Raw genomic sequence first — 13,165 nt, forward strand, 5'->3', positions numbered from 1 at the left:
CAAGTTAATGTTCACACTTTCTTTGTCTCTTTGTGCACGCCCATCACGTTTGTAAGCCTTCTGATCTGAATAAATATGGGGCAAGGACACTTATTTGAGGCTCTTGTCTTTTTCCTGGACATTAGCCATCTCTTGTTTTAATCCTGTGTCTGTTCTTTTGCTAGCCAAAACAGAACTTTATCCTTAGAGTCTATGACACAATGTGAAGAGGGAGACCCCTTTTACAGATAGGATGTAAATAATCTCAATTTTGTTTCTTAGTTTTTTCCATTTTCTTCTTCTTTTTCTATTTTTATTCTCAATATAATTTGAATATAATAAAATTTCATACTGCTCAAGACTGCAATGAGATGTATTGGATAGATGTATTAACGTTCTATATCCACTGTGATAAGTTATACTAAATTTAGTGACTTAAAACACCACAAATCTTATAGTTCTGTAGATCAGAAGTCTGATATAGATCTCACAGGCTAACATTAAGGCATTGTTATGGTGCACTCCTTTCTGGAGTGAGACTCTAGTATCCATTTCTTTGTCTCTTGTTTGTCCTAGTGGTTCCATTTTCCTTGACACATGGCCCCTCTTTTCGTCATCAAAGTTTGCCATGTTGTGCCAGTCTTCATGCTGCCATTTCTGATTTTCCCTTCGGATTCCTGCTTCTACTTTTAAGGACCCTGTGATTACAATGGGTCCACAAAAATAATTCCAGATAACCTCCATTTTAAGATTAGCTGATTAGCAACTTTACTGAAAAACCAAAAGCTTAAAACACTTAATGATAATACCTACCTTTTTTCATTTACTGCATTTGACAGAGATTAACCTTTTAAAATTTTACTGGCGAAACATTTACACATTTTAATTATTACACATTTTGATGAATTATAGTGTAAATAATCTCCAGATTTTGTCAAAATATTGTCTTTATTCTTTGATCACATCAGGTGCCAAGCCCACTCCACCCCGTGCGCGTGGCTAGAGCAGATACTTCATCAGAGGGACGCAGGAGTGAGGTCTGTTCAAAGTATCAGCAAAAACAAATACATTAAAGTTTTTGTTCGTTCGTTTGTTTGTTTTAAATCTCACTGCAAAATCAAAAAGATTGATCTAAAGAGTTGAGTCATTACACTCATTCCATTATGACCCACAGTATGTGTTAGGGAGTGGACACAGTCTGATAAATTATGGGTGCATTAAATGGTAACATTTCGTGAAGGAGGCTCTAAACTTTCTTATCAGAAACTAGTTAGGAAGTGTCTGCATTTCCAAGCTTTAGATTCTGCAGTCTCTTCTTAAAGACAAAGAGGTCATGGGGCTCCTGGGTGGCTCAGTTCGTTAAAAGTCCGACTTCAGCTCAGGTCATGATCTCAGTCCATGTGATCGAGTCCTGCATCAGGTTCTGTGCTGACAACCCAGAGCCTGGAGCTTGCTTTGGATTCTGTGTCTCCCTCTCTCTCTGGCCCTCCAGTGCTCATGCTCTGTCTCTGTCTCAAAAATAAATACAAATATTAAAGACAAAGAGGTCTTTAATGGTTTAGTGCTTAGTGTTCTCAGCACAACAATGCAATTTATTTCACAAGGTGTTTTGTCAGCTCTCAATCTGAGCAAGAATAAGAGCTTTTGAAAAATAAGGCTTTAAGGAAGTTTGCCATTTTAGGGCTAAATTTTAATGTAATGTGAAAGTGTAAAGTCTTACACTTTAAAGAAAACCTAATAATTACTGATTGGTTCAAAATGATTTTATAGAAAAACTAAACTACAACAAAAACTTGGCATTGGGTGGGAAAGTTCCACTGTCTTTGAGCAAAGTGTAAAAACGTTCCAAGGAGGACAGAGCAGGAGAAGGGCCAGACATTTCTAACAGTAGGCATTTTCTCTTCCTCTTTCTTGACAGGAGAGGGGCAAAGAACTGCCAGAATAGCTTCACCAAACCCTATCTTGAGGCCTCACAGGTGTGAAAACTGAGCACTCCAGGTATTTTACAACATCATCTCCCTAGCCATGGTCACTTCCTATGGGTAGGTGATGGGCATCAGCTTCTTCTCCTTTAGTTTCTCAATCATGTCTTTGTTGTCCCTGAGATCAGGTTTAGTCCCCACCAGGATGATGGGGGTGTTGAGTCAGTGGTGTCACAGTTCAGGGTACCACTTTGCTTGAACATTTTCAAATGATGCAGGACTCACAAAAACAAATTAAGAATTCATCTTTTTGCAGACAGGATCGGGGACATAATCGGTCATAATCTACTTGTCCACCTGTATCCCACAAACTCAGATTTCACCGGTGTTCCGTCTACCATACACTAGCTGAGTAGTTGTAAAAGACAGCGAGGATGTATTCTCTAGGAAATACGCTGGCTGTGTAATTAATTGAACAGTAGGCAAGTTTTATCTACAGCTTTGTCTCCTGCCACCACTTAGAGGCTGGGAGTTGAGGCAAGAAGCGGTGGGCCCAGGGCTCAGCTTGCAGGACAGTCTAAGGCTGGAGGCAGCAAAGTGTGGGGGTGCTGGGCTACCTTGCCCTACACTGTGGAGGGAATCCTAAAACCAGCCTAATTAGCAATATTTCAATGTTTCTTTTATTAATTCTTTTTATATAAGGTGAATAAATAAAATGGTTATATCTATATTTTTAACACTTATTGCATATAGTACCTTGAACGTATATTTTTCTAACCAATCCAGAAAAAATATCTGAAAATGAATTTTAAATGATTTCAAAATCATTAAATAAATGATTTAATGATTTTGAAAGTAAAGTAAGCTAATATTTACTCAATGTTACTTTCTATATTGTATCTGAGTAAGGTTTAAAGTCATAGAAAGATTTCTGAAATTGATTAAACACTCAATATATCATTTATTCCTTTATTACAATCTATTACTAATCAATTCTGATGAACCATTGGCACTAACAATGCTAATTACAATTTTGGGGGTTGTTATTAGGGAGTTTGTGAAGTAAAGAGATTGCCAAATGAGTTTGTTTATTTAAACCATCCAATTTTAACAATTTAGTATGTGGTATTTTGATAATCACCAAATGCAAATAGATAAGTAGTATAAATTTAATTACAGTCAGCTGATGCATCTTACTTTCATCTGATGCATTAAAATATCAAATAATATTTTACTTTATGTTCTTGTGTCAGGATGAATTGCTTTATTATGTTCAGATACATGCACACAAATATTCTGGGGAAGTTAAATTACATAGGTTTACAAATGTCTGCAAAATGAGATTCATACATGAGTCACTTTTGAGATGGAAGGTATTGAGATATTGCTATGTAGAAGTCTGGTTTTTGAGATTGTTTATTGAATCATCTGGAATTGATGACTTTATTATCAGTGGCTTTCAAATAAAGATATATTTTCTCTCATTACATTTAGACTGCAAGTTTGCTGAGCTTTAGTGCTATGTGTTTTCAATGGGATCAACACTATTGAGGCATGCTGGCTTTGGAACAGATGGAAACGTTCAAGTAAGCTACTGAAACATGTAATGAGTGTTAAAGGTTCTCCTCAAAACTGTCATATGTCACTTCTACTCAAATTCTTACGCCAAACAAATTCTCATGACCAAGCCTGACAAGAACAGGAAGTACGCTCCTTCCATAGGAAAGCCCTGCAAGTTACATGGCAATGGGCAGCGATGTGCAATCATCTGAGAATAAACATAATAGAAAATTAAAATATAAGCAAGCTGCCTTTCTTGGTCCCTAAGTTTCTCTTTCTGCCATCAGCAACAAAAATGCATACTGCTATATAGAAAGCATCCCAAATCTCCTACACAACTTAAGTGTTTTGCTAGACTCACAGAAATAAAGAATATTTGATTTGTAAATAGTTTTTTAAAACGTTTATTTATTGATTTTTGAGGGGGGAGGAGAGAGAGAGAAGAAGACAGAGGATCTGAAGCAGGCTCTGCAATGAGAGCCAGCTGTGGGGCTGGAACTCATGAACTGTGAGACCATGACCTGAGCCGAAGTCGGACGCTTAACCAACTGAGCCTTCCAGGTGCCCCATGATTTGTAAATGGGGTTTGATACCATCTAGTCAATCCCACCTAATATACAGATTAAGAATCAGGGAATTAAACATATTTCCTTGATGTCCTCATGTCAGGGGATAGTATGACTAGAACATAGTTTCCTTGTCTCTAAATGTTTTTTTTTTTTCCTTTGCACAAGATCTTTGCCCTTAGAACATTTTCCAACCCGAAAAGAGCAGATTAGACATATATGTGCAAAGACTTTGTGTGAAGAGAAAACTAACACCTCAACAGAGAATTAGAAGCAGCATGTATGGGAGCCTTTGGCAGAAAGGAATTGGCTTTATATAGTTCCACTTAAGTCAGGTGCATAAGCTTGATAGGATCTGAAATGAATGGTTAAACAAGTGTCCTGTAGTCTTCCTCTAACCTCAAGAATGCCTGAGAATTTGACTTTCCCTTATAATCCATCTTGTACTCCTTACTCATGCAATATATAGGAATGTATCAGACACAAAATAAATGACAATCCTGTTGAGGTTGCCATGTAGCCATCTGGCTGCTCAGATTGATAATTTACGATGTAGAATTGACAAGTAACCAGTAACTGATGGAATGTTGCTAAACCAGAGAGTAGGAGCTAGTCATATCATTATTAGAAGGCTGTGTGCCCAGATAAGACCTAAAGAGATGCCGGAGATGACAATTCCCTAAACTGAGGAGTTCCTTATCCACTTGGCTGCGTCTCTCTTGATCAGGTGTGTCTCAGTGCCAAGTAATGAAGACAATCAGAAGCTGCCCTGAAAGTCAGGACACATCTGCCATTCTGTTGTGTGTGCTCATATTGGCTGTCCTCTATGTTTCATTAAAACTAAATAAACCTGGTCTACTGTGTCCCAGGAGTGTGCACATTTGTTCAAGCCCAAGACTACTGCTGCTGGTAGAGAATAGTGGGCATTTCAACATATATGTCATTAGTTTGAAGGTGATTTTATAAATATTTCTGGCTTTCTCTCCTAAATTATATGAGACATTCACCAAATAGCACGTCACTACAGTATCACACAAAATTTAAAGGTTAGTAACTTTGATTCACATTTAAGCTCATCCACTTACTAGATGAGTTTAAAAGTTACTTAGCCCACTTGATTCTCAATATCCTGACCTACAAAATATTACTTTTATCTTTATTGGTAAATAGAGTTTATTTGATTCATTCTGATGCTTAGTTGATGCTCATCAAGTGGTAGCTATTATATACTGATCTTAGTTTTCTGCAATTTTAAGATAAAAAATATACACATGTATACATAAATATTTTTTCCTATTTCCCATTTTATCAGTTGGGTTTGGTTAGGTTCAGTAACAGAGTGCACAAAACTTTCAATATTTAATTGATGATTCTCATAGTAACATTAGATAGCTAATTAGTGTCAGAATCAAAATAGAGAGGCACCTAGGTGGCTCAGTTCGTTAATCGTCCAACTTAAGCTCCAGTCATTATCTCACAGTTCGTGGGTTCGAACCCCATGTCGGGGTCTGTGCTGATGGCTCAGAGCCTGAAGCCTGCTTTGGATTCTGTGTGTGTGTCTCTCTCTCACAATAATAAATAAACGTTAAAAAATAAAAAGAATCAAAATAGAAAGGTGATTTTAATTCAAAACAAATCAAATTCATTTTCCATGAGAACATACTGCCTCATTTTGGAAAAAAAAATTAGCAACATTATTTTTGTAAGAATAAATTTTAAAGTATGCATATAACTGAATAATGAAGGTTTTGTAAAGTTTTCTCATCAGTTGTTTTAATTATCATGATGAATAATTTAAGTCAGAAAAATTATTACAACTAAAAATTCAGTTATCTTATGATTATTTTTACTTTTGCATATTCCACCGCATAATTGTGATTACAGGTAGAAAGTTGTGCTGAACACTTCATTATGGTTGCTGCATGTTTAGAGAAATCCTGTCACAAAAAAGGAGAAATAATTTTTTGCAGATTTGACCTTGGAGGGAGTTTGAGATTTAAATATATGACATCTGTGAGGCACTCTGAGATCTTTGAAGTAGGAGTTGTAATATAATGTAATATCACAGAAATCTAAGAGATTATGAATAGAGCAATGTATTAAAGACGGTTTATCCTTCAACAGATAAATCTTTGACAGAGCCCCAGGCGACTGCTGGGATGCTGGCACCACAGTCAGTTGTACTCCTGACGAGAGAGATGTAACAGCTACAGAACTACTTCTTATGTGTTTCTTTTTATTTTTTATGACTCTGATACTGATGGAGAGAAAGAGGCAAAATGATTTAAATAAATCAAGAATTAATTTGCTACTTTCCTGAGTCTTTTTGAACACTTAGCTGTTTAACCATTCCACAAAGTAAAAAAAAAAAAAAAAAAAAAAAAAAAAAAAAAAATGGAACCAGTAATTTTCAAATGCAAAATTGTATGCTTGATCAAGTTTATAGAATATTTTCTGAACTACATTTTACACATGAATGCTACTATAAACAATATATAGTTTTTATCCCAGAAAAGAGCCCCAATATAAAACTCCAATACCAGAGAAGCTATTTTCAACTTGAAAGTGCATTATAAAATTTCATATTAGTGTATCTTGGTTAGCATTGAAACAAATGTTTGTAGTTTGGGAATTTTATTTTTATCATTTGTGCAGTTCTAATTAATTTTAGGATTTATAGTGTGTAATAAAATGCAATAGACAGAGATGAGGGAGTATTTTTCAACATGCATTTTATCTAAAATTTACGATAAGCAACTACTTGTTTATTAAAACAGCTTGTTTCCCTCCTTTTTTATTCTTTTTATTTTGCCACTGCTAAATTTTACATTTAGGGTAAATTTTACATTGTTTAAATATTAAAAAAGATTTTATATGGGTACCAAACTAAATGCAAAATACTACACAGATCAAATGCAAAATATTATATAGTGTATGCTATAAAACAGGTAAGCTTTGAAATCTGAAAGAGTTGATTTGATAGACATTTGTTTCTTGTTCATGGTGTTTCTGATAGAAGCTTACAGAATCAAGTATGTGGGAAAGTTTTCTGGTTTACATAGACATCCTGGAATGCAGGCTGATGAAAGCTCAGGCTCTTTCAGCTTGTGATTTCTGAATTTGTCCTGTGTATTAATATCCAACCAGCACATTAGGCAAGGTAGATGGTGAATGAAAATGCATGGAAATTTTTTACTGGACAGAACTGGAAGAGCTGTAGATCGCTGCTGCCCATATTTCATTGACCAAAATTTAACCACATAGTCATAAGTACCTACAAAGGATATTAGAAAAATGTATGGTCTAACTTTATGCAAGGATTTAAGAAGCATAGTTTGAGGGCAGATATTCTCTGTCACAGAAAATGTAAGTACCTTACTCAATGCCATATAGCTAATATAGACAGGACTCACAACTGATGCCTTCTGAGCCAGTAAAAAATACATCTATCTTTTAATAATTTATTTGGTGTTTTAGTGCTTTCCAGCTAGTAAAGAGGGTTCACTTTTGTTATTGTGTTTAATTTACACTCTAATTCTATGTGAAAGTGATATTATTATCACAGAAATTTGTATTAGGAGGTATCAATAACACAAACTGTTTAGGCAAACAGGGATGGGTGTAATTCCTTGTTCTATCACTTGCCAGCTATTAATTTGGTGCAAATTACTTAGACTTTATCATATATACTTTCCTTAGAGGTTTAAAAACCACCAACATAGGTACCTAGGAAAAAATATAACAAAACATAGGCAAAGCATATAGACAGACCACAAAAGGATAATTGAAACTTTAGAAATAGAACCGAACATATATAGTCACCGGATTTATGACAAAAGTGCCACTGAAATTTGGAGAGGAAAGAATATTTCTTTCAGTAGTCATGGAACAGTTAAATATTTGTATGGAATGTAATGAACTTTTATTACAACTCAAATAGAAAAAATAATTTGAGTGGATTATAGACCTTAATAAAAAACATAAAATATAATGTTTCTAGAATTAAACTTTCTAAAATATTGTTATGACCTTGGTGTAGATGAAATTTCTTAAATAGAATATAAAACACTAAATATAAAAGAAAAAGTATTTTGAATTTTATTGTGATCAGTAACTTTTTCATAAATAGACGACATTACCAAGATGGCAAAGACAAACCACATATAAGAGGGTATGAGTGATAGGTATATTTGACATAGAATATGTACTTCAAATAGATAAAGATCTCTACAAATAAAAAATAAATAAAACATCATCATAAAAAATGGGCACAATTTAAATAAACACTTTACATCAGAGAACATTCAAGTGGTCAGATTTAGAGTTGCTCAGTAACACACTGATTAGGAAAATGCAAATTAAAATCTCAATTATATGCCTATACACACTCACCAAGATGGCTGCAATTAAAAGTACTGTAAGTTTCAAGTATTAACGACGGTGTGGAGGGCTTGGAGCGTCTATACATTAGCGTAACTCTTTTGGCAAACTGGGTGTTTACAAAACGTTATACATTTGGTAGCTGGTCTCCAAAGATGGTCTCCTAATCCTAGCATTCAAACCTTATCTTCATTGTTCTTGAATTGGCCTGGCCTTTGCAACTGGTTGGAACAGTTGAGTAGGCAGATGTGATGTTTTGAGGCTTCCAAGTCTTGGCCATCAGAAGCCTTTGCAACAATCTGCTGGATATCCTGGAATGCTCATTTTGGGCATTCCCTCATAGGTCCCAGTGTCCATTTTGTGAGAATCTCAAACAACATATAGAAGCAAATGTAATGTGTAAATGATTTGTTTGAAATAAGTCCCAACTGACAAACAGTATTAACTGTCTGTTATGATTGAGTCATTCTTAATACCTAGTGCAGTTGAGGCTTTAGATGATTCCAGACACAATCTAAAGACAGCAGCAATAATCACAACTATACATTTAAGTTAGTAATCTCATTCTCGATAAATTCTTAAAATATTACGTATGTCTCACAAAACACATGTACAAAGTATTTATAGTAATATTACTCATTATATTTTAAAAATCAAAACAACTCAAATGTCAATCCAACACCAGAACAGATAAATTATAACAAGGAAATTTAAAAATAAAACTACTAAAAAGTACACAAACATGGAAAATTTTACATTATGTTCCAGTGGAAGAGGCTCTACGCAAAATAGTACATGTATTATGATTTTTATACAAAGTTTAAGTACAGATAAAACTATTAAATAGTGTTTGAAGTCAGAATGATGGTTATGTTTGATGCTTGGGGGTCAGGACTAAGGGGCACAAGGGAACTTTCCTGGGTATGTGTATAAGTAAATATTCACTGAGCTATATATACTTAAAACTAATACATTTAATTCAGTTTATCATATCCTTGTAATATTTCATTGAAAATGTTTAAAAATAAGAACAACTACATTATAAGAACATTGTGAACATTAAATTTGATTGTGGGTAAAAAAACATATACTAATGTATACCAGTAAATGAATATTTACTACTTTTGTTTCTCACTTCTCTATATTTGATAAACAAGGACATTAAATCTAAGGTTAAGTAGTCAAGGAGGTATAAAATGAGAGATCTTTGAAATAGCAACAATAAGAACAGAAGTGAAGGCTGACAAAACACAGTGACTCTGGGGTAAGAGTAAAAACAAAATTTCCCACATAATGTTTTATGTAGTTAACGAAGACAAAGGTGATATTATTAACCGAAACTGGAAAAACATGAACAGGAGTGGGAAGCTGGAGAATTAATAAATTGTGTTAAAGCTGGTAGTGGCATTTGCAGTGGCAATACACCATTCAGTGAGATGTCAGGTATACCACAGACATTGAAGGCTGTGAAATAGTGGTGATGTCATAAATAAAGTGACTGTTTTTGGAGTTAATTGCATATTTGACAATTTTAAAGCCACAGTAATGGCTGAGATCTCTTTTTAAGGTGACTAGAAAGAGAGCAATCTCAAGAAAAACATATTACATATTTTATATGTTCTTCTTTCCCAAGCCTTAATAAATTGGCATTAGAGGAGTAAAAGTGAACTGGAGATAGGAAAAAAGTGAATAAAATATTTAAAATGTTATTGAAAGATAAAAACTAGAAAAAAAGAATGTATATTGACTTTTGAGACCCAAAGAATTTGCAATCTAAGCAGGAAACGGGAGAAACTAACATAGAAATCAGATCCTTTATAGAATCCCTAAGATATTTCAAACTTAAAGAAAACAGAATATCACACACCAAGTAACAAGATACCTAAACTTCTGTGTCCTCCATAAAAAAATGTGAGTTTTTCTCACAGAGGAAATTGAACCAAAGGACTCCAGACATCATAGAACACCAAACTCAGAGGCATGGGACATGAGGTTTGAAGCTATAGTTAATGATATAATACAAATTTAGCTATTAAACTTTGGCATCATTTTCCAAATATATTTTACGTTCTTAACAAAAGTAGGCATACATAGGTAGTTCATGGTCCCCATTCCCAAATCTTGAAAAACAACTGCCGCAGGAGAAAGGCCATAACATCATGTCTGAGATATGACAATCTCCAAACGAGAAGACTGGATCCCATGTAAAGTCACAGACATGTCCTTCATGTACTCTTTCACATAGACACCCCTGTCACCTTTTCAGTGCCTTATCTTAAACAAAGAGAGCTGAAAAAGACCAAACATTTAAATAGATCTTTAGGAATAAAGAACAAACTAAAATAAAGAGACAAACCACACATGTAGAAGGAAGAAAGCTGGTGCAGGAAGCAGAGCAAAACAATATCCCGACCGTATTTAGACAGATAAGATGTATTGTTTCCATAAAACAAGAAAATAAAGCCATCTTTAAAGTTTTGAGGACAAGAAACACCTTGAAAGATTTAAAATATGGTAACTAGTGCTCGCTTCAGCAGCACATATACTAAAACTGGAACGCTACAGAGAAGATTAGCATGACCCCTGTGCAAGGATGACATGCAAATTCGTGAAGCATTCCATATAAAAACAAAAACAAAAAAAATAAAAAATAAAAAATAAATAAAATAAAATATGGTAACTAAAATTTAGAAATAAAAATAGCAGAAGGGCTCAAAGATAACAGAGCAAAAAAAAAAAAAAAAAAACACATGGAAAATAAGCAAGGAAAAAAAAACACAAAAAGACCCAAGGGGACCAAAATGGGGAACAAAAAGCAAAATAAATGCATTTAGTGTATTTAATATGTAGTGACTAAAAGAAATGTATTTCATAAACTGACATATAAGTCCAAATAATTAACAGCAAGAGATGAATAAAAATATTTTTAAGATGTGAAAAGACTGTTAATTTTGTATCCTAGTATCCTATGTAGTCTTCCTTATGAATCAACTGCAGGATTCTGATTCAGAAAATTAAGCATGAAACTAAGAGAAAATAGGACATTTCTTTCAAAAAGAAATAAGCAATCAACAAGGGAGAATAGTAGAGAGGAATCCCAGACCACAACCTAGCCCCAGGTTTGTAAACCTACTTCCTGTTGCAGATTAGAACAGGAGACCTGTGGGCCTTGCAAGGACAGATTATCTGATAAGATTAGGCATTTGTAAAAAAGTAAGATATTTCTATGCACTTGAAAAGCTGATGCAGCAAATCAAGGAAAAAATAGTAATTGATAAAAAAAATAAGTAAACGGAAGTAAAAGAATTATTAACTCCAAGAAAACAATATGTTGTTAAGAATGAAAGATCAGTTCAGAAATGACTATTAATATCGTCACCATAGTGTTCATATAAAAGTATATATATATACATATACTGAGCTAGAAAGACAAAAACAGGAAGTAAAAAGCAAAAAACTTATGCTGTTTACCTTTTCATCATATAATTTAATAAAAATACATTTTACAACTTGATGTTATTTGTCAAGCAACTATTTTAAGCATAGAAGCTAAAGTTTACATTGCAGATGTTTGAGATAGTCTAGGAGGGAAAATTTAATTTACACTATAAAAATGTTTTCCCTTTACATTTAAAGAAGGATATCACAAAAGAGTAAATTTGCCACTTGAGATATATACATATATATATGTATATGTATATGTATATGTATATGTATATGTATATATATATATATATATATATTGAATTGCAGTTTATTTATAGTTTTCTTTTTACCTCAGGGAATGGTATTTGACAGAATACTGTAAATCCAAATAAAAATATCACAAATCTAAGGGAACATGTCTTCTCTGACTATGAATTTTTTTTTGTCTTTGTGTTTTCTTTTGAACAGTAAGCACACACACACACACACACACACACACACACAACATATAAAAGATATATGAGAAAAATTAAAAGCCTAAATTATTTGAGGTATGGTTATAGAGTTCCATAGATTAGAAGGCACATATTAGAAAGCTCAATATTGTGAAGATGTCAACTCTCCCCAAAATGATCTAAAGATTTGATTCATTAATGATCTCAATAGATCATGTGTATGTGCATGTGTTTGTTTCCACATTTAAAGATCTGTGATTACCCTGGGCTCACTGGATAATTCGGGATAATCTTTCTATGTTAAAGTTAATTGATTAGCAACTTTAATTCCATCAGCATCGTGGTATATTCATATATCAAAATAACATACAACAATCAAAAAAAATGAACTACATGAAGCAATATGAAGGATTAATACTTATAATATTGAGTAAAAGATCCCAGGTTAAAAAAAAAGTACATACTATATGATTCTAGTTATGTAAATAAGGTTCAAAAACTATCAGAACAAATCTAAGGTACTAAAATTCATAGTAGTTATCTTTGGCAAGAATATCTTCTGGAAAAAGAATGTAAAAGGCTTCTGAGATTTCTGATGATATTATAAATGTAGTTGAGGTTCTAAAAAACAGCTAATGCTCTAAATGATTCAAAATTTAAGGATTCATTGAATATTCACTTAAGACTTATGTGACTGATTATGCAAATGTTATGTATTACACTTATAAATTTTCTTTTTAATTTCATGTAAACCTAGAAAATGTGAAACACTAGGTTTATCTTGAGTTTTTCAGGAAAGGTCTGATAAAGGAGGTGAGAGTCTTAAAACATGACTGAATATAAAATATATTTGGGGGGTGCCTGGGTGGCTCAGTTG

General features: G+C 33.5%; 1 non-coding gene and 1 pseudogene across 1 annotated transcript; one reads left to right on the forward strand and one right to left on the reverse strand.

Moving 5' to 3' along the window:
• Positions 1 to 414: 414 nt before the first annotated feature.
• On the reverse strand, positions 415 to 8,495 carry LOC131515457 (ras-related C3 botulinum toxin substrate 1-like; annotated as a pseudogene).
• A 2,433-nt stretch (positions 8,496 to 10,928) lies between these two features.
• On the forward strand, positions 10,929 to 11,035 carry LOC131515537 (U6 spliceosomal RNA). The gene has a single exon (XR_009263608.1). It is a non-coding gene; the product is annotated as a U6 spliceosomal RNA (small nuclear RNA).
• The last annotated feature ends 2,130 nt before the right edge of the window (positions 11,036 to 13,165 follow it).

This window comes from Neofelis nebulosa, chromosome 6 (assembly GCF_028018385.1).
Source record: "Neofelis nebulosa isolate mNeoNeb1 chromosome 6, mNeoNeb1.pri, whole genome shotgun sequence".
NCBI classification, from domain to species: Eukaryota; Metazoa; Chordata; class Mammalia; order Carnivora; family Felidae; genus Neofelis; species Neofelis nebulosa.